A 19,418-nucleotide genomic window follows, 5' to 3' on the forward strand; every position below is an offset into this window, starting at 1 on the left:
CGCAGGCGGGCGGCAGCGGGGCCCGGCCCCGGGGACGGGGTGTCCCCGGGCGGGATCGGGCCCGAGGGACGCCTCGTGCTGCCGCCGGTGTGAACTTGCCGCGGTGTTATAAGCGGTAAGAGACGAYCAAAAATGCTTTTTCCGCGCGTGGAAGTGAGGTAGCGAAAGAACCTAACAGAACTGAGGGAAGTTTTCTGATCTTGCTTGCACGTGTTGCTTACCACATTGTGGCTGGGATGCTGGGAGGCTCTGCGGCGAGCCCCTGCTCTGTGAGTAACTTTGCACACTCTTCCTCTTTGTTCAGACTGGGGCAGCTTCTGTCTTCCTTGCCCGTCTCGCCGAAGCGAGCAAGCRGCAGCGGCTCGCTCCTCTCTGCTGCCTCGGTAGTCGCTGACCGTGTCGCATGCAGGGGTGTGAGCTAAWGCGCTGACAGACACCAGACCCCCTCACCTGTGCTCACCTTCAGCTCCTGGCACACTCAACAGCAAAATTTCTGCTGACTGCCACTCCCTGCACATTAATTCCCATCCACATTGGGTTTCCGTTAAAATCCAAGAATGGAAAATGGTTGGAAGGCATATGTTGTGCAGATGCATAACTTAATTTTCTTTGAGGTGGAGTGTGCTGTTTAAGATGGACACAGTATGGGAAGATTAGCATCTGGAGGCTTGCCCCCTGCAATAAAAGCACGTGGGTTTACTACTGTTCTTACACATGCAAAAGTTCATTCTCCAGGTAAAGCAYACCAAATCAAACCTATGTAAATTGCTAAGTCCATATATTACAGTGTGTAAATAAATACATGTGGCCTCGGATATGAAAACTTTACTTTCAGAACCAAATGAAAAGATGGATAATATGATGCAAARTTTACATTTCATTATTACATTTTCTCTAAAGTATGTAAGATAATCTTACTTTACTGCTAACTGCTATTCAAATAGGTATGTTAGCACAGAGTTTTTAAAAAAGAAATTTTAAAACTAGAAAAACACAGCTGACAGTGCCCTTACCTTTTTTCATAGAAACTTGCAGTGGTCACCCTGCATCATCTGCTGCAGCTTTTGCAAGGAGTTTAGACCTGATATGCTAGCTTTCAAACATGTTTTCATCTAGAGGCAACTTGATAAAATGTGTATTTATCACATCAGTGACTGCATATGCATATACTATTACACTTTATTGCACTTAAGCCACCTCTCCTGCAACTATTTGAATACGTTACTTTGAATGTGTATATTTTTCTAGCTAAAAGTTAGGTCAGTCAGGTCAGGAGACTATTTCTTCTATTAGATTAGGATGTTAGATTTTTTTTTCCTCTCAGCATGAGGAAGCAGTGAATATCAAACCCCCCCTGGTGGATAACTGCCTTACAAAAAACAGAATTCAAGATAACTGATCCTAAAACAATGTGAAGAATGTGATGCAGATTGGAATGGCCATGTTGTTTTTGCAGAGGGTAAACAACTCAAGCTCAAACTTAAACATCATGGTGATATGAAATGTGGTTTGTGGTAAGGACGGAAAGATTGCTCAGACTGTTGCAAGGGCATCGGAGAAGTTTGGACGGAAGGTATCTTGGCATACCCATGGAAAGTGTCTTTGTAGAATTATTTCAGCATTTCCTGTTTTTCAGTTCGTGCCTGCTTTTGTCCTGTCAGCAAATCAGGAAATTGGAGAAYGCAAGGGTCTGTCAGAAAGTGCAGGATTCCAGTCTGAGAAAGAGCAAAAGAGTAGTAGAGTCAGTGCACTGAACAACCTGAAAGGTTAATGACTGRGTCCTTTCAGCCTAAAGATTAATATCTACATAGCTATAAAATGTAGTCGGTATTTTAATTGCAGCTATTTTGTTAAAATACCCCTTCATGTTGAAAAGCTGGTAGCTGTGGACCTAATCTTTGCTCAGCTGCCTCTCACGTCAGCTTATATTTGTAAGCTAGCGTGCTGTAGTAGCCTGCTMAGTTGTTCCTATCAGGGGTTTTGGAATCAATAGTCTGTGTTGATACTTAAAAGATTGAAGGACCCCAGAAAGGTGCTAAGGGTGCTCCATCTGAGCAGAACTGAACGTAGTACATATTACAAATGTCTGTCACTTGGGTTTCAAGCCTTGCTTCAAGAATCTGAAATAGTAAGCATGCTTAGGTAGTGATTAATACACAAATCACAACATGTTCAGCAATCACTGTTTTCTGACAGTTAAGTGGTAAAGTTTGCATGTAAGTCTGSTTGTTAGAGCACTTGCCCACAAAGTGGGAGATTTGAGTGAGATCTTAGCTTCAACTAACACCTCTAGTTCAACTAGAGGTGTTCAACTAGATGCTTCAACYCACATCTCTAGTTCCTGAATAGTGTCTTACTACCAGGCTGCTTCAACAGATAATGCAGGGGTTGGGGAGGAACATAGGAAATACCTGCAAACTTCTGTTTGAAACAGAGCTGTTGTGCAGTAAGTTTAAAGGGTGCAGATAGGGAACGATCAAGGGRAAAAGCTGATGCTGTAGTTTGATAATTTGGGCAGTCCAAGGTGGAAGAAGAATCAAGGCTTTCTGTTTCTGTTGCAAGCAGAAGTTAAACATCTTAATCTGGGAGTGTAAGACAGTTTGTAAGGTACTCATCCCTCTTTTTTCCCTGGGTTACTCAAGCCTGGCACCACTTGATGGGGTAGCTGTGCATCTGGTTCAGTGCAGAAGGGCATTTTGGTGCCTAATCCAGGGTGGCAAATTCTACTTCAGAGTTAGTGTGCTGTATTTGTAGGTGCAGGAGCACTTTGCAGCCTGATATCAGAGTCCTTTTTTTGGGTCCAGCTGTTAGTCAACAAGCCCAGATAGGTGAACCTTATGTTCCTGGTACCTGCCTACAGCGACATTCATTCAGAGATGTCTTGTGGGTTGATACTATATTTGAAACTGAGAGCCAGACTTTTGGAATTTAGTTGAATGACCAGAAAACTTTAAGACGAAGTTTGCTTACACTTTCAGGATAACCTAGATACTGCATCTGCAAACACAGTCTGTATGATGTATTTTTTTCATTTTGCAGGAACTTCAGTAGTACTGTACTTTGTGTGCTAATGGCTTGAATAGTACTTGTTTCCATCAATCCTAAATGCCAGATGTTTCAAGGAAATGGGTAAGAAACCTGTAGCAAACAGCTATGTGATGTTCTGTTTGCAGTAGTTTCTACTTGAATCTCAAGTGTCAGTAAGTAGTTGACACGTCTTCTGAAACTGGAAGGTTTCTACCCCRTGCAATGTTTTTGTTCATTTTTAAATATTTCTTTTTAATGACTTTGCTATGGTTATGTTGGCATAAATATGTCCTGACAGAAAACGCTAAAATAAACTTAAAGTCCCCTGAGATTTGCAGGAAACTTAGAGGCAGTGCTGTTTGCAACTTGTGGTGTGAGACAAAAGATTGATGAGCTGAAAAGATGGTAATGCATCTGCCTTAATGAATGTGCTGTGGTTTGCTGAAAAACCTCTTTTTTTTTTGGCAAAACTGGGCAGAATGGTCTATATGGCTCAAATCCCATAGCTCTTTCTCCCTGGGTCAGGAGTAAATCTCCRTACCACTCACAGGTCTTCATATAACTGGCTAGGCCACAAGATATGTATTAACTGTACATGCTACGTTTAAATTGTGATTAAATTCTTATCTCCACACACATGAAAGAGCATGGTTGTTAGGRGATGTTTAGGGAAGGAAGAATCAAGGTGGTTTGGAAGGAACAAGTATGCAAAAATAGTAGGATAAGGGGATAAAGGGGACTGGTCAGGTGAGAACAGGTTGCTGGTATGCCTGACTATCCATGCACTGCACCTCACTGCCACAGTCTGTCCTGGCCAGTGACTGGGTAGACTGAGCACGGAAGGACAGTGATTGGAGCATCTGTGTTATATTAAACAGAAATTAGTCTCYGTCATATTGGAAGGAATCTGAAATGTAGATTCATTACACTTTCTTTCTATCTCAGCTATGTACAAATTTTGATCACTGAAGTTGGAGTTGAGGCTGGGAGAGAGGAAGGAAGRGCCAAAAGAAATTTCAGTTATTCTGGTCATCTGCAAAGAATGTCTTATGCCAGTTGTGGAGAAAACATTAAGTACTTGGCTGTAATTAGAGTCTTAAATTTCATTTTTTTTTTTGCTTACTTTAATGGAGTTAGTACTGGAGAGCCTATTTGTTCTTTCCTCAGAGTACAAAGATATGTGAAGGAGAAAATGTCCATGAAAGCGTTCYACTTAGAATGCTTAGGCTGAAGATTAAGATGAAAAAGGTGTCATAAATATTTTTCCCATCCCCTGAGGGCTTAGAAAATGCATCTCTGGAAAGTCAGGATTACCAATGTATGTTGATCAGTTGTTGGTATTTATGGCACTCTGGCCCAGGATCTTCAGATGGGGTGTGCCTCCCTCTCCCAAGTCCTCATTTTTTTGCGAGGGGCTGACCAGCTGCTCTGCCCTAGGCATGAGCTGAGCTGCCCCTTCCGGACAAGGCAGAGGTTTGGCRAGATGAGATTGGTTAGGTCACTTTGCAGGACCTGTAACTGGTTAGTTGATGTAAACCTGTAGCACGTATCGATCGCATTTCTCAGTTTTATGTTTTGGGATGCTTTCGTGATAYTTGTGGCAACTGTCTAGCTTCTCCTACTGTCCAAGGCGTTGTGTAATGACAGTGTGTAACTCTGGCTCTGAGGTTTGAGTGAGTGCTCCGGCTAGTGGAGTTGCGAGTCAAGTCAAAAAAGGACAAATGCATCTGTCTTAGTTTAAACTTGGTTTCTTGCATTGGTTTTAAGGACTTCGTTTTAATGCTTTTGCAATAATTCTGTGCTTTCAGAGATAAAAAAGATGCTTTTGCCCTGAAATAGAAGTCATTATTTTGTTCACATTAGTTTTGAGTGTTAAAACTTGTATGTATCTACATTGTTAGGAGAAAACTGGAGAGTTTAATTTTGTTACAGTAGATGAAAACAATACTGTAAAAATTAAAGCCGTAGAAGTGTCTAGCACTATAAAACTACTCTGACAATCTAAGTCTGTGATATCCTTAAATACTGAGAATAGGTAGATGYGTGTGACTTAAACCTCTTCCTTCAACATAAATCGGTGGTTCTTCCTCCCAAGAAGTTTTACTTTGTGCTCCTGGCAGAATAAAAGAGGAGACRTAGTTTAAAACAAACAGATGAAAAAAAAACCAGCTTCTTTGGTAAAAATCTATCTCTGTAAAATCCCTTTTGTTTTAAATGCCGTGAGTTCCTTTGGACTGTTCCAAAGGGGCATGTGCAGCAGTCAGCCTCACCCACTGCTCGTGGTGGGACCTGGCCCTTCCACAAGTGGCCCAACCTTGCAAGCCGTGTAAAGCACTCACTAAGGTGGGTTAATAGAGTTGTTTTGTCTTGGCTTTTCCTACCCATCAACCCCGTGTAGATCCTGCTCCTTCTTTGTGTAGGCAGAATAGACTTGAGCCTTTAGCAATTCCATCTGTTTTATTAGCTGTAACTTGTTAGCTTCTAGTGACTTTTTTGGAAAGCATTATTGAATACAGTGAAGACTCCATCAGAGATATTCCCTAACCAATTCTTTTAAATTAAATTTCAGATTTAAAGCTGTTTTGCAAGCATAATATAATTCCTTCTTAGCTCATTTATTGTTCTGTGAGATCCAGTCCTCCTCTTGGTTCCCGCATGAGAATAAAGGTTAAAAAGCTGTTTAAGAAACAGTCTACTATGTTTTTGCCTCAGCTCTGTCTGCATTCTTACTGCTGTTTTGCTCCAGTATGACCTTGAAGATGGACCTATGTCCACTGCCCCCTCTATCATATTTGTATAAGCTTTTATTTGCTAAAAGGCAGCAGAATTGTTGCACTGGTCTGGTGTGAAGGAGTCAGTAGGAAAGATCTCTATTAAAAAAATCCATAAGATAGAAAGATCTTTCATTCTGAATTGAACGAAATCATGCTCAATTAAAAAAAAATGCTTTGAGTTGTCTTGGGTTTTRAAGTTTCTAAGTGACTAACTGCATAAGTGCCTTCACCAGGTGTTAGGTTAATATTTAGATGCTTTAGTCTTGATTCTTTTTTTGTGGTAAGCCTCTTGGTAACTGAGTGGGCTGTATTCAGCTCACCGACTGTTGACAAAGAGACAAGTCAGTTTTCACACACTGAATTTAGCCATTAGCCATATACTTGCTCTTGTAGCAGAGTGGGAAAGTAGTGGTTTTTGAAATGGTATGGGAGATATCCTGTATAAATTAGATCCACATTTAAAAATGTCTTGTTGGAGATCTGCAGCTCTTCAAACAAAAAACTCTTTGGATGGGAGTGAGTAGGTTTTCTGCGTAAGACTGAAGAAAACTTCTTTTTCAGAAAACTTGCTAATAAGCTAAACTGTTATTCAGAAAATTTACTCCCTGAGAAGAGATGATGAACAGCTAGAGAGGTGATGCTTCAAACATTGAAGAGTGTGAAGTATTGTAAATCCCTGTTCTCATGTTCTCATACATATTTATATTTACACAAGTATATACACACTTAGCTTTATATATATGCACAAATTTCCCAGCTCCTGTTTTGCTAACTGGGAGGTGCATTGTCTAATATTGGAGTTTTTTGTCTAACAAAAGTATTTAACAGTAAGCTCATTTTGGAGTGAGTTCCAAAAAGTTTTCTTTTACTGTGCCTTCTGTTGTGATGTGTGATTACTTTGCATGCTTCGAGACTGATACTACATTTAAAAATAACTGCCCCCTTTCAATTAAATGATAGGTGAAGGGTGTGCTTGCATATGCTTGGGACCATTTGGACCATWGTGTAATGGAGCATTGTGTAGCTTCTAAGAAAAAAAAATCAAAGAATGGATGAGAAATACTCTAACTTGCACTTCTACAAAAGTTTAGCCCTGTAAAAGGAAGTGGTAAAATCATAGAATCGTAGAATAACCTACTGCTTCAAATATCTGTGCAAAACTAGAGACAGAGGCAGGATATGTGACTATTGTGGGGAGCAGTTTAGGAAAGGGGATTGATCATGTTTTGGGGGACCAGCACACAAAGGGTGTTAGAGAGCTTCAGAAATGTTCTCTTGATATTGTACATACAGTTTGATAAGCTGTGGAGTTTTTTCTTATAGAAAATATTTTTTCCAATGGTTATTTTCCTTACCTACAGCCAGCATACTATACACAGTGCAGAACCTGTAGAGGATAATTCAAAACAACTTTTGTAGTCATGGTTTGGTTATTGGATGTTTTTTCTCATGRACCTAATTAATGCTCTAACAGCAAAATCCAGCTTTTTGGAAATGAGTGGCATAAAGTTGTCCTGACTTTATCGGATCTTGAATTTCAACAGTGTAAATGCAAACAGGAGTTACACTGCAGATCTTGATGCTCAGTTAGTTCGTACTGATAGTTGATTTAGTTTTCAGAAAGCTTTCGCTGACAGCTTTGCCTTGTGTCACCAAACATAACTCAGTTGATCAAAGCAGCAGCCTGTAAAGAAGTGRGAGGAAGCGGGGAAGAAAATAGCAGCTGCTGACTGCGTTTAGTCTGCGGAGGAGTGCTGCTCTTTCAGGAACGACTGGAGCCGGGACTAAGCTCAGGGCCGCAGCTGGGGTGAGCTGGGCACCCGGGAGCATGGTGCGTGGCCCCGAGYGTGGGTGCCCTGGCGTCCCTACCCCGGGAGAGCCACCACAACCAGCCCTCTGGGCCCTGGGGAGTCTTTGCTGCTCACGGTCTGTGTTTTATCCTCCACGTGACAGCCGTGCATGTGATGTATTTGCTTTTATTGTGCTCCTCTTGGTTCGTATCTCCGCGCTGGTGTTAAGAGGGGAATGCAGTAAAGGATTGTAACAGTGTACTAATGTCTCTGATGATGAGGTTGTTTCTACTTTATTGGCTGAGAAAGGCTAGATAACAGGAGTCTGAAGGGAAAGCTCTTTGAATTGTCAGCATCTGTGGAGACCCTGGGTTAAATTAGGGTTGTGAAATATATGCTGTTGAAATTTCAAAGATTCCATTCATTTGCTCTAGCCTGTAGAGTCTCTAAAAAGCATACTTTTTTTTTTTAACACCAGAAAATACCCTTTGTAATATACCAAAGAGTTAAAAATTTTTGTGGCAGTTGGAGGGTTGAAGTTAACTGCACTGACTTCGGGAGAGTTGCCTGTGAATTTCAATTATCTCAAATTCTTACTAGACTAATTGCCCTTAGATAAGTATATCTCATACAGGGCAAAACCACTTATTCAAATAGAAAGCAAGCCTGTCTGTCATGAATCTGGAACTAGATGGTTTGTGAATGAAACTGGGTATTCTTAAAAGCTTATTTTTGAATGTTAACAGTAAGTAGCCTTTTCACTAAGTTGATCAGCATTTTAGAAACTCATTCTTTTTTTTTCTAATGCAAAAATGTAAGCATGTTACTGAACTGGACATTTAGAGGTGAACAGGAGTTTTAAGTCAAGGCTTACAGGACTCAAATCCTTTCAACTCTGATCACAATTTATCTTATTTATCTTCCTTGAAGTAGGTTTACAGTGCATCTGCCAACATCCTCCAGAACAAGTCTGTCATTGCTGAGGGCTTGCACCAAGTACAAACACTAGGGTTAGACGAATGACCACTCTACTTCCGAGTGGTCTCAAAAGGGACAGCTTCGTTTCTGGCATATTTTGAAATAATTTAATGGGAGAATTTCTATGGGGAGAAGTGAATTTGCAGAGTACAGTGTAGATTTTCTGTGAGGTGGAAGAGGCTGTTGTCTGCAAGCAATCAGAAGGAGATATATGTGGATGGCAGGGAACTTCAAACTGAATTGCATGATGACTGAAGGAGGATAGACCCTTCCGCGGTGATGGACACATAGTATGTGACATGAAGGCAGTAGTATGGCAGTATGTACAAATCATGACTACTGGTGAATAAGTATGTTTAGTGTGTATTTTGGTGTGAAGCAAAAGTTCCCACTGCTACTTACCTCTAGTGATGTGCAAGGTTGCTCAAAAACATTTTATTGCAGATATTTGGAGTCAGGAGGTGCTAGTGCTGTACTGCGATTGCTAACCGTGGTAACTGCAAAATCAATGTTTGAATGACTCTGATAGACTGAAAATCCTGTTATAGTGATAGGCAAAGAGTAAGAAGGCTTCTCCATGGTTTAGTGACAGAAAAATGTCAGGATAGTTACTCAAAAGAAGAAAAACCTATCCAKGTACACCATACTATGAACTACAGTATGATACAGTCACTTTCTAAAACCAGAGCATCCTCCTGATCTTTTCTGTTCTTGAGGACAATGTGAAAAATATCTGATGCCCCCTCTGCAACACTACTTTTGGGTAAGCATTTCATTAGCCACATTAAGTCAGCAGAAGAGTTTGGGGTGTTTTAAGGTAGGGTCCAAAACACACTTGGCAATTTTTATTAGTGCTGGACTAGCTTTGCTAAATTTTAAGTTAAAGGACTTAAGTTTCCACTCTAGGTCTTCAGACTGTTTAAATTTTCTTAAATTACCCTCTGGGCTGAAATGCATCATTCTTCTAAGGCCAAAGGCAAAATACTTGTAGGACACTTGATTAAAATTCCATGTGACTGGCCGAATTACCGCGCATTCGTGGTAGTGCGGAAGAGAACTCTCTTTACTTTGAAATATTAGTTGCTTTTCTTTTTAATTTTGTGTCCTGAAAATTACTTTTTCTCGAATTTGTTCTACCTGAAGACAAATGCCTTTGATTTGTCATGAAGACATTTACTGTAACATGATAAAGTACAGGTTTGAAACTGGTGAGAGCTTGAAACATAAAATGTGCAACAGGTAACTTACATTTGTATACTTAAACTGACAGCAAGATACACCTGTATATTTGTTAATATTTGTTGCGTGTCTGGTAGTCAGCAGGCTTAGATAAACAGTATAAAAATTTGCAGTTTTCCTTGGTTGTCTGGAGTAAAATACCTAGAAAAAAGTAGCAGGATATGTTTTGGTTTCTACAAAGAGCAGAATACCACCTCTACACTGCACTGAATAATTGGTGATAACTGGGAAAAAACTCCCGCCGAGGGTTACCCAATTAACCATTTTAATCTGAGCGGTGAAATCTTGACAATAGAGGTAAGGGAATGATCAAGTTATGCATGTCTTAAGTGTTACATAGTTGCAAACCCTCTTGGCTGCCTTGAAGCTGGAGGAAATGTCCTCCCTTCCACCCCGGAAGACCTGGCAGCGATGCAGAGCTGTGTGYGCCCTGGTAATGGCTTTGCACCATTCTGCTGGTTTGAAAACTTGTCTTGTACATCTGAAAAAAACACKTGGATTTCTAAACTGGGAGAACTTGTAGTTCTTAGGTGCCAGGTGAACTCTTACAATTAAAGCAGTTTTTCCTTAATTAATAGAAAACTTCTACTTTAAATGGGAAACTTAATTTCTTGAGGCAGCTGCACTTTGAAGTATTAAGGTAGTACAAATATTAGAAAAATGAAAAATACTTTGTATGAACTTCACTTTTCTATATGCTGGTGAATAATACATTCGCATGAAATCAGTAAAAAATACATTTCAGTGTTCCCTTGCAGTGGTACTGTGTGCTTTAAGATTTGGTTTATGATTGCAGCTAGCTCGAGGGGTCTTTCTCTGTTTACATGGGGAAAGGAGTGGTAACTCTTTTGCTGTTGTTGTGATACAGGCTCACAGTACAGAAATGACCAGGACAACTAAACTTTTCAAATTAATTTCAAACTCAGGTCTCTTAGACTTTGTCAGGAATAAATCTAAATTTAGAATAGCAAGAGAGCTAATATTTGAGTCATAACTTCCTATTCATTATAATATTCAATATTAATCCAGTGTGAAGCCYAATGGTGCACCTTTATGAACACAAGCATAGTTAGGATTAAACCCAGATGGGAAGTAACGCAAGTTGAAAGTTGATGTTAAGAAGTGCAGGGTGAACCTTTAGCTATTGAGGCAGTCACAGGGAGTGAAGTCCCTAATCTTTGACATGCCAGTCACACTGTAATATTGTCATRTTGATCTAAGCTAACATTCTGGCTTAGGCTGAAAGTGAGGGGAAACACTGACAAGACACTAAAATATTTAAAGCTATGGGTTATGTCTGAGTGAAAAYTGTTCTCAAGATTAAGGTGCCTTCAGGAAAAAGCCAGTATAATGCTCAAAGAAAACTCAGACCCAACAACCAAAAAAGATAGAGGCTCATCAATGTGTCAAAAAAGCTATTGGTGAACAAGAAAGAACTAATTTCATGGTCTAGCAGGTTTTTTGTTCCTTGGCAGGCTGCCCTTTGGCTCTTCTAGTTCATAAATGCTGTGACAGGCTTTCTGGGCAGATTCTTCCACAGGCCAACATGATACAAAAATCAATACTTACAAGACATGACTTGAGGAAAGGAAGATTAATTTTTGAGTGTGCTCTATGTCATGAGTTTTCAAAGTATAATGAATCTATTTATCCAGTTATACTTTTTTATTATGGAAATTAGCCRTCTCTTTTCCTTCTTCAGAATTCCCCTTAGTTTGTTTGTAAGTTACTGTACGTCCCCAAAAGATACGGATGGTATTTCAGAGCTCCTGTTAGCTGAGCTATTAATGCTACTCAGAGACCACTTTTTCCAGCTTTTCTTATACCTGCTAAGTATGTTACAGAAGTGTATCCAGTGCTGCTTTCACCCRTTGTAGAACTTGTCTAATCTGGAAACAGCCTGAAATAACTGGAGAAGACTATTTGCAATGTGGACACTATGGGGGTACACTAGGTAGCGGTATGTCCACATCCCATCTCATTTTACAGCCACTCACCTACCTTGTAAAGTACTGCTTATTTGTCTACAAAAGTTTAGCTAGAAGAGCAGAGAAGTCKGGTACCTGCACTGATGAACGGAGGAAAGAATCTGCCCCATGTTGGTAGCACCTCAGTTCCTCCTGTGCTACAAGGCTGAGGCGGAAGCATCAACGAGGGAGAGATTGATATTTTGCCATCAGGCATTTCCAACTTCCCACTGCCCCCAATGCCTTGAGTGAGCCTATGAATTACTGGCAGGGCAAGCAATAGTTCGTTCTCGAGTAAACAAAATTGTGATCTTTCTGTTTCCAGTCTGAATTTGAGATAATGCACCTTTATTTGCAGTGTTACACTACTTTCAAATCGATTTCTGAGCATTGGTTGTTAATTAGCACATTAGCTAGTCCCAGACACACTACAGTGGTTAAATGCTTGTATACCCTAGTGCTGTGTATACATTAAGGTTCTCATTAATTCTGCTGAATGCACATAAGCAAGAGAAAATGTTTGGCAGCGAAGCCCTTTGTCATTTGGACAGAGGAAGGGGCAGGCTCCGGTGGTCTGTGGCTCTTTGCGCTCTAGCAGTTTGCACGGTTCAACTGAAATATTTTTGGTCACATATACTGGTGTGTTTTTGTTCCTTCTTCAGGGGCATGTGTTGGATTTGATTTGCAAAAGTTATGAAATCAGAACTGTAAAATGATCAGCAGCTTATTCTGAAAGCAAAGGGTTAAGAGCATTTGTTAAATGGCTGCAGAGTAATCTGTTTTGCAGATAACCTGAGCTCATGGTGCTGGCTGTTGTGGAGCAGACTTGTGCCTTTTGTGACTGATTAGGCAGCAGTACAGCAGGGAAGGATCTTGCCCCTAGATTGGAATGCAAACTGAACTGTAGGGCAAATCCTGTGCTGGGGGGTATTAACAAAAGTGTCATAAGCGCTGCAGAAATTATTCTACTCCAGTTGGTGCTGATGAGATCTGAGGAATGGCACTGTTGGAGAGATGCAAACTGCCAGGAATTCAGAGGGATAAGAGGTTTAGCAAACCGACTGAGGAGAGATTGAAAGGATAGTTGCTTTAGTTGGAAAAGAAGAAAAGGGAACGTGATAGCAGCCTTTCAGGTAATCGAAAGCTGTTATCAAGAAGATCAGAAGAGACAAGYAGAAGTGAGTCATCTTTGCTGCAAAGGTGACTAAGAAAGAATTTGTATCTTTTCAAGTGATAAAGCACCAGCACAGACTTTTGGGGGGTGTTGAGGAGTACCGCTCATTGGAAGCTTTTGAGAACAGAGTAGATACACTTACATGTTCATATATTTAACACAGAGTGAATAAAATGAATTCAGAGTCCTTCCTGAGGTAATATTTCCATGATTGATATATTAGTTAGCTTTGCTCTACTGTAGACCAAAGTAGTATTCTACAGTAGTCTTCTATGGAGGAAAGGACATGAGAATCAGTTTTTATACTACTAAATTTTCATTTTTAATCTGAAATAGTCTATTCTGTCTTTATGAATTAAAATTTTTAGAGGCACTGCTCATAAAACCTTCCTAGTAAGCCTCAAACTTTGTTATGCTAGGAGAATTTCTACTAGCAGAAGTTCTCTTAGGGCTACAGAAAAATGTGATGTGGACTATCAGCTTTCAAAGTGATTTTTACTTAATTCCCTGCTACCTAAGCCCATTGGGTATTTTATAATGAAGCTTTCAGCTTTTGAAATGGGTCAGTACTGCAGGWGATGCACGTTTTTAGGCAATGTCTCCACAAAATGAACAATAAGGCAGGTTGGGTGTTGTACTATGAATTTCTTGCAGATTCTCAAAACAGGGARCTTTATTAATTCCTGCAGCTAACAGATTTTTTTGGTGTTCTTGTATCATACTTCAGCCCAGATATTCACTGATTACAGAACTGAATTCTGATAAGTATTCAAAAAAATCTAGGAGACATTCACCAGTGAAGTAAAATGAGGATAATCTTTAGAGCAAACAAAGAATCTGAACCTAAGCCTAACCGTTTTAGTACTTAAACTCATTTGGTCTAAAACTTGAGTAGAACAGAAAAACTAAAACTAAAATCTGTGCTATTGAAAACTCTTTGAGGATGTTATGAGGAATATGACCTCAMCTTCTGCAGTATAATACTATTACATATTTTGTACATTTTAATGCTTTGTGACATTTTACTACATTTTGGTCCTTAGCCCTTTGTGTCTTCCTGGAGTGCATCAGACAATTTGGAAGAAGTATCACTGAGTCCTTTGTAAATGTTTTCAATAAACTGAAGATCTGTTKCTTGTGACCAAACTTCAGCATTGCCTGATTGTTATGAACTTGCTGATTTTTCTTACATTTTTTAGARCACTAATTTGTGAATGAGATTAGACCCTTTCAAATATTTCTGTGTTCTGGGAAATGACACAATAAAAAGCTCGTTGTTACTGCATACATCAGCTCTTTGTTTTTTTTTTTCAAGTTGCATTTACTTTCTTCACTGGCAAATTACTGCTTTATTACTCTCAGTACAAAAAGCCAAAATAGTTTTGGAAAAAGCAAGCTGTTGCTTTGCTGAATGCATCAGTAGAATTGCTCACTGAAGTCTCRTTGGGAGTCTTCATTGTATACAGTGGTGAAAAATCCAGAAAACATTATGTCATCTTCTGGATCCAGTTCTTGGCTGGCTTCAGATAATCTCTTGCCTTCATTTCCCATAATTGTTTTGTCTTCTGATTTCCATTTTTTTTAAAAAAACTCCCTAATTTAGTCAATTTTCTGGGAATATTAGACAGATTAGTGAATGGCCTACAAGCAAGAAGTTTCTCCAAGTTAGCTATGTTGATCAGGTTATCAAGAAGTAATAGCTTAACTTAATAAGCTTATGCTTATTAAATATATTTGCTGACATAGGAATACCTGTGTAAAGCAGAACACTTTCGTCCTTCTGTTTGTACAACAGTGTCTGTAGAAGTGGATTTAATATCATCAGTGTCTGTAGAAGAAGTGGATTTAATATCATCAGCTGAGCCTCTGCTAGGAAGAGCTGTTCTTTTTGCGAAATCTTACTATGTGCCATCTATGTAAAGGCAAATACAGAATGAATACTGTCAGGCATGTTCRAAAATCTGTGAGTTGTCTGTATTTTTGCCAGAATGCAGAAAACCACTCTCCCTCCACTAGGAATAGAACAATGCCAAGTAACTTTTAATTTCCTGAGTGATTTGATTTAGAGGTTTTTTCCTTTTTTAAAAAAGAAGTCATTGATCAAGAATGGAGTTGGAGTTCCATACACATCTCACTGTACAGAATGCATCCAGTGGCCCAAAATGTCTTAAGGTGTTTTTCTCAGCAAGAGGAAAGAACTTCTCAACAGYCTCAAATAGGAGGCCTTCTCATCATATGAATGTGTTTTATATTAATATCTCCTTCACCAGGCTGAATATTTAACATAAACATCTCATTTTACTGAAACAAAGCCATCTATTGAGTACTCAAGTTGTTCAGATGACTTYAGAGTTCCTTGACAGGTCTGGAGCACAAACTTTGTTCTGCATGTATTTTGAGAACAACAGTTTAGGATTCTTGAGGATAACTACCAGAACGAAGGGTCAGAACAAACTCCAGTACTCTGGTAACTGCTCCACAGAATATTTAAAAACTGGCCCCCCTTTTTTTTAATCTGAGATCTAGAAGGGAATTGCTAGGAGTAAAACAGTGAACCATGGTACAGCCATGTACTTTAAGCAAAATTATTAGCTTTGTTAGGGATGATCAGGGCTTCTGAAGAACASTGTTGCTGTCAGTGAAATTAGGGATGCTCAGCTCCTGTAGAAAACCAGGAACAGGACGTTGTGTGTGACAAGCTCACTGAAATGCCTCGAGTCTCATTRGGATATAGTGTATTAGTATGACTAAATCTTTGTACCTTCGAACAAGTGATTACTAGAGTTTGAGCTAGCTTGGCAGACCTGCAATTGCAGCTCCAAAGTTCTTGTGAGTGTGCTGTGACATATGTTTTAGCTCTATTCTGTCTCCATCCTTGGGCTTAGCTAGATACATTCTCACTGTGTAAGTACTGGCATAGTGGTTCCATACTCTTGCTTGAGTACATCGCCTCATGATAGCGTTATTGTAGTAGCAATGCATCCAGTCCTGTGCASGTCTGTTTGCCTGAAGTTTTACTGACCTGAAAAAAGAACTTTTTTTCGAAGATAAACAAGGGACTATATATGTCTAAAGAGCATTTGCTAAATGTCAGAGAAGGATCACATCTGGATGTGGCTGGTACATTTCCATTTGTGATTTGTATGTATATGCTGTGGTCTGTGAATATAGTTTAAGTCTAATGTCTGGAGAGTGCAGTGATGTTTCTGTGCCTGTGCAGGCTATCTGCAGTAGGCGGTATGCTCAGTAAGAACAGATGTGTCTGATCTGTGACAGGACAAGAGGCAGTGGGCACAAACTGAASCACAGGAAGTTCCGCCTGACCGTGAGGAGGAATTTCTTCCCTGTGAGAGTGACGGAGCACTGGACCAGGTTGCCCAGAGAGGTGGTGGAGTCTCCTTCTCTGGAGATCTTCAAGGCCCGCCTGGAYGCAACCCYGTCTAACCTGCTMTARGTGACCCTGCTGAGCAGGGGGGTWGGACTAGATGATCTCCAGAGGTCCCCTCCAACCTGACTGATTCTATGGTTCTATGATCTGTTATGCAAATACAATAGAATTGATCTGCTCATGTGTAGTAAATCAAGTGTATCTAGAATATATCAACAGATGTGCATTGGTCCCATCCAGCATTTTGCATCCTCCTGAATCCCGAAGAAATGCCCCAGGTCAATGAAATTCTTCTTGGAGAAAATTTCAGGTTTGCTTGGTAGCCTTATTTTGGGTTGATGTTAATGATGCAATAACAAAACAAATTAGCTGAAGAAAACTTGTRAAACTACAAAGGATTGAAATGAGCCTCCAGGAAAGATGCTGCTGCTCATTTCTATAACCAGGATCTTGTAAAGCCTGGGCCATAAGACCAGCCATTACCTTTACAGCAGGGGGATAGCTTTCCTGTGGATGAAAACAGTTTTTACTTAGGCAGCAGTATAATCAATTCATTATTTCATGTGAATAAGCCACACTCTGGATCTGCCCCAAGATGCTGTGTGCTCCAACTCTCCCCATTCATTTTGAAGGAATGGAATAGATTGGTGTAGTGAAGCACCTAAAATAGAGATGTTCACATCCTCCTCTACCTAAAAGCTCTTTGCCTATCTTCCTTTTCCCTAGTATACTCTGTACTGAAAACCTATTCAGCCATGGTGCATTCACATACATCACAACTGGCTTCATTTTGAACAAGCTTTTTGCTGAGCGAAATGTTAATATTCTGTCCTTCACTGCAAGGCCTGTCTGTTGAGCAATACCTACAACAAATTTGCCAAACCTTTGGTTCTTCCTTCTTGTCCTTTCTGTAAGACTCAAACATTATAAAGTGTTAACATGAAAAATTCTACCGTATCCACATTACAGATCTTATTAGGGATTTATAATGCCTTCTGCTTTCTCTGAACTTGGGGCTTTCTGTGTTTACCCCTGTAAGAAGGCACAGAATGACAGTATCCGCTCAGGCACTCTGGTATGGATTTTTTCCTGTACTAAGTTTTAGTCAGGCGTCTGGTTAAAACCACATCCCTACAAATGAGAGCAACTTGCCTGAATATTCAATGAAAAAAATATGTTCCATTTTGGTGCCGAATTATTTTTAATTAAGGTCAAATTAGCATCTGTATACAATTCATATTCTGATATTAGGCAGTGTGAGAATCTCTCTGGTTTTGACCTAGAAGACATCTGCTGAGTAACTGGAGGAAATCAAATAAAGACTACCTTATCATGAAGAGGCTGGCCGACAGCCAGAGGAAGTAAGCAAATGTATTTAACTTAACAATTCTTCTATCTTTTCTCAGGACCATAATAATATTTTGTAAAATGCTGGATAGTGGTCCCCAAATATGTAATCAATGGCAGAAAGATAAAATAGCGAGTGCTTCCAAAACTGATTGCAAGTTATTTTAGCAAAAGAAATGTAGTCAACCAAACTAAATTGGTGAGCTGAGAAATCTACCACTGAATGCTCTACATACTGTTGCCATTCACATGCAGATCTCTCAAGGCCCCTTTCAGGCCTTTTGCTATGATCCCATAATGTGAAAATGGAGCCTGACAGCTCAGCAGTGAAACAGCGAGGGTTGCATATGTAACACTTCCTTGCTTTCTATTGTGAATAAATATGATAAATATAAATCAGTCTTTTTTTGTGGACTTGAGATGATAAACTGTAGACGTTGCATCAATGTCATTCGGAATCCAAATATCATTCGCCAGAAGTTCAATTTAAAGATACTCGATATCTTCTGCCAGTATTTTGTGTCTGTTGTGGTGACTTGAATTTTATAGCAGGATAGGTGACAATGGCACCTCCTTATCTGTAAATGGCTCATTTAAGAGGCTAATTCTGTGGTTGTTTCTCTTTATCATCCCTTCCTCTCCTGAAAAGGTTAGTGGAAATATATGTTACCAGACGTTTTGTTTTTCTCTTTTTCTGGCAAAAGGATGTGTAAGAGTTCTTGACCTCACCATTCTGAGTACTGAACTTTTAAGAACATGTTGAGTAACTGAAGAGGAACAATGTACTGTAAAGATGCAACTAATGTCTTCTAAACTTACTTTTTTTTTTTTTTTTGGATTACCATGGGTACTCACCATTGCTGTATAAATCAGCTCCTGGACTAGTCGTAACTCCCACTGAAACTAGTGACCATACCTGCAGATTGACTTGATTGCCTTAAAAGAGAACCAGAGATGAATGTAACCCACCAGGATTTGAGGAAACATAGTTGCAGGATGAACGTGAGAACCTTTTGGTTTTTGTTTGGACTCTAGGATAAAACTCAGTTTGGACTGAAATACCCTTCCTCTTATGTAAGAAGAAGGGAGTAAGAAGACTCGTCATGATACTTTAATGTCGTCATATCGTTATTCATTTCAGTATCAGGCAATGAATTTGTTAAAGTCAGTGAGATGCTTGATGACAAGCAGACGAAAGGGCTGAGGTCAGAGCGAGTGACCTGGAGGATATTCAGCTTTGTTGTGGTGTTGGAACTTGATTTGAGCCTGGGATTTGGGAATGAAACTTGCCTAGCACAGTGGCTGCCATTAGCACTGTTTCTTTAGAGCTTCACTTTTCCTTTGGCACAGATCTTTTGACTGAAGGTTGTTGAAGGCAAATTACGTCGCTGTAACAAATGTCCCTGGAAACCAGGGGTAGGGCCCTTGTGTAATGTGGGTGAATGAAATGAATGACCTGGGAGAAAAGTATTGGGTAGCTCTTCTAGCTGATAGACACCAACGTGAATGGCAATGAATACTGAATGCAGATTTTATATCGTTAGCAAGTTATGTCAAAGAGGGTACCCTCTGCCATCAATGATTTTTCTTGACTGGTAAGAAAATGGAGGGCTACATTTCTGCTTTGCATTCAGCTGCAAGTCTGGAGTGATACTGCACCAATACTGCAAGAAATGAAAGAAAACTGCAGGCTACGTGTTACTGGAGGAATGTCATCACCAAAGTGGTCAATAG

At 39.9% G+C, this 19,418-nt stretch overlaps 1 protein-coding gene across 1 annotated transcript in view; it reads left to right on the forward strand.

Annotated features, from left to right (window-relative positions):
- The window catches only part of LAMA1 (laminin subunit alpha 1), a 101,604-nt gene that overhangs the window by 502 nt on the left and 81,684 nt on the right, over positions 1-19,418 (forward strand). The window lies entirely within an intron of this gene.

Source organism: Rhea americana, unplaced genomic scaffold, assembly GCF_003343005.1.
Source record: "Rhea americana isolate MKP2758 unplaced genomic scaffold, rheAme1 scaffold_58, whole genome shotgun sequence".
Lineage (NCBI taxonomy): Eukaryota > Metazoa > Chordata > Aves > Rheiformes > Rheidae > Rhea > Rhea americana.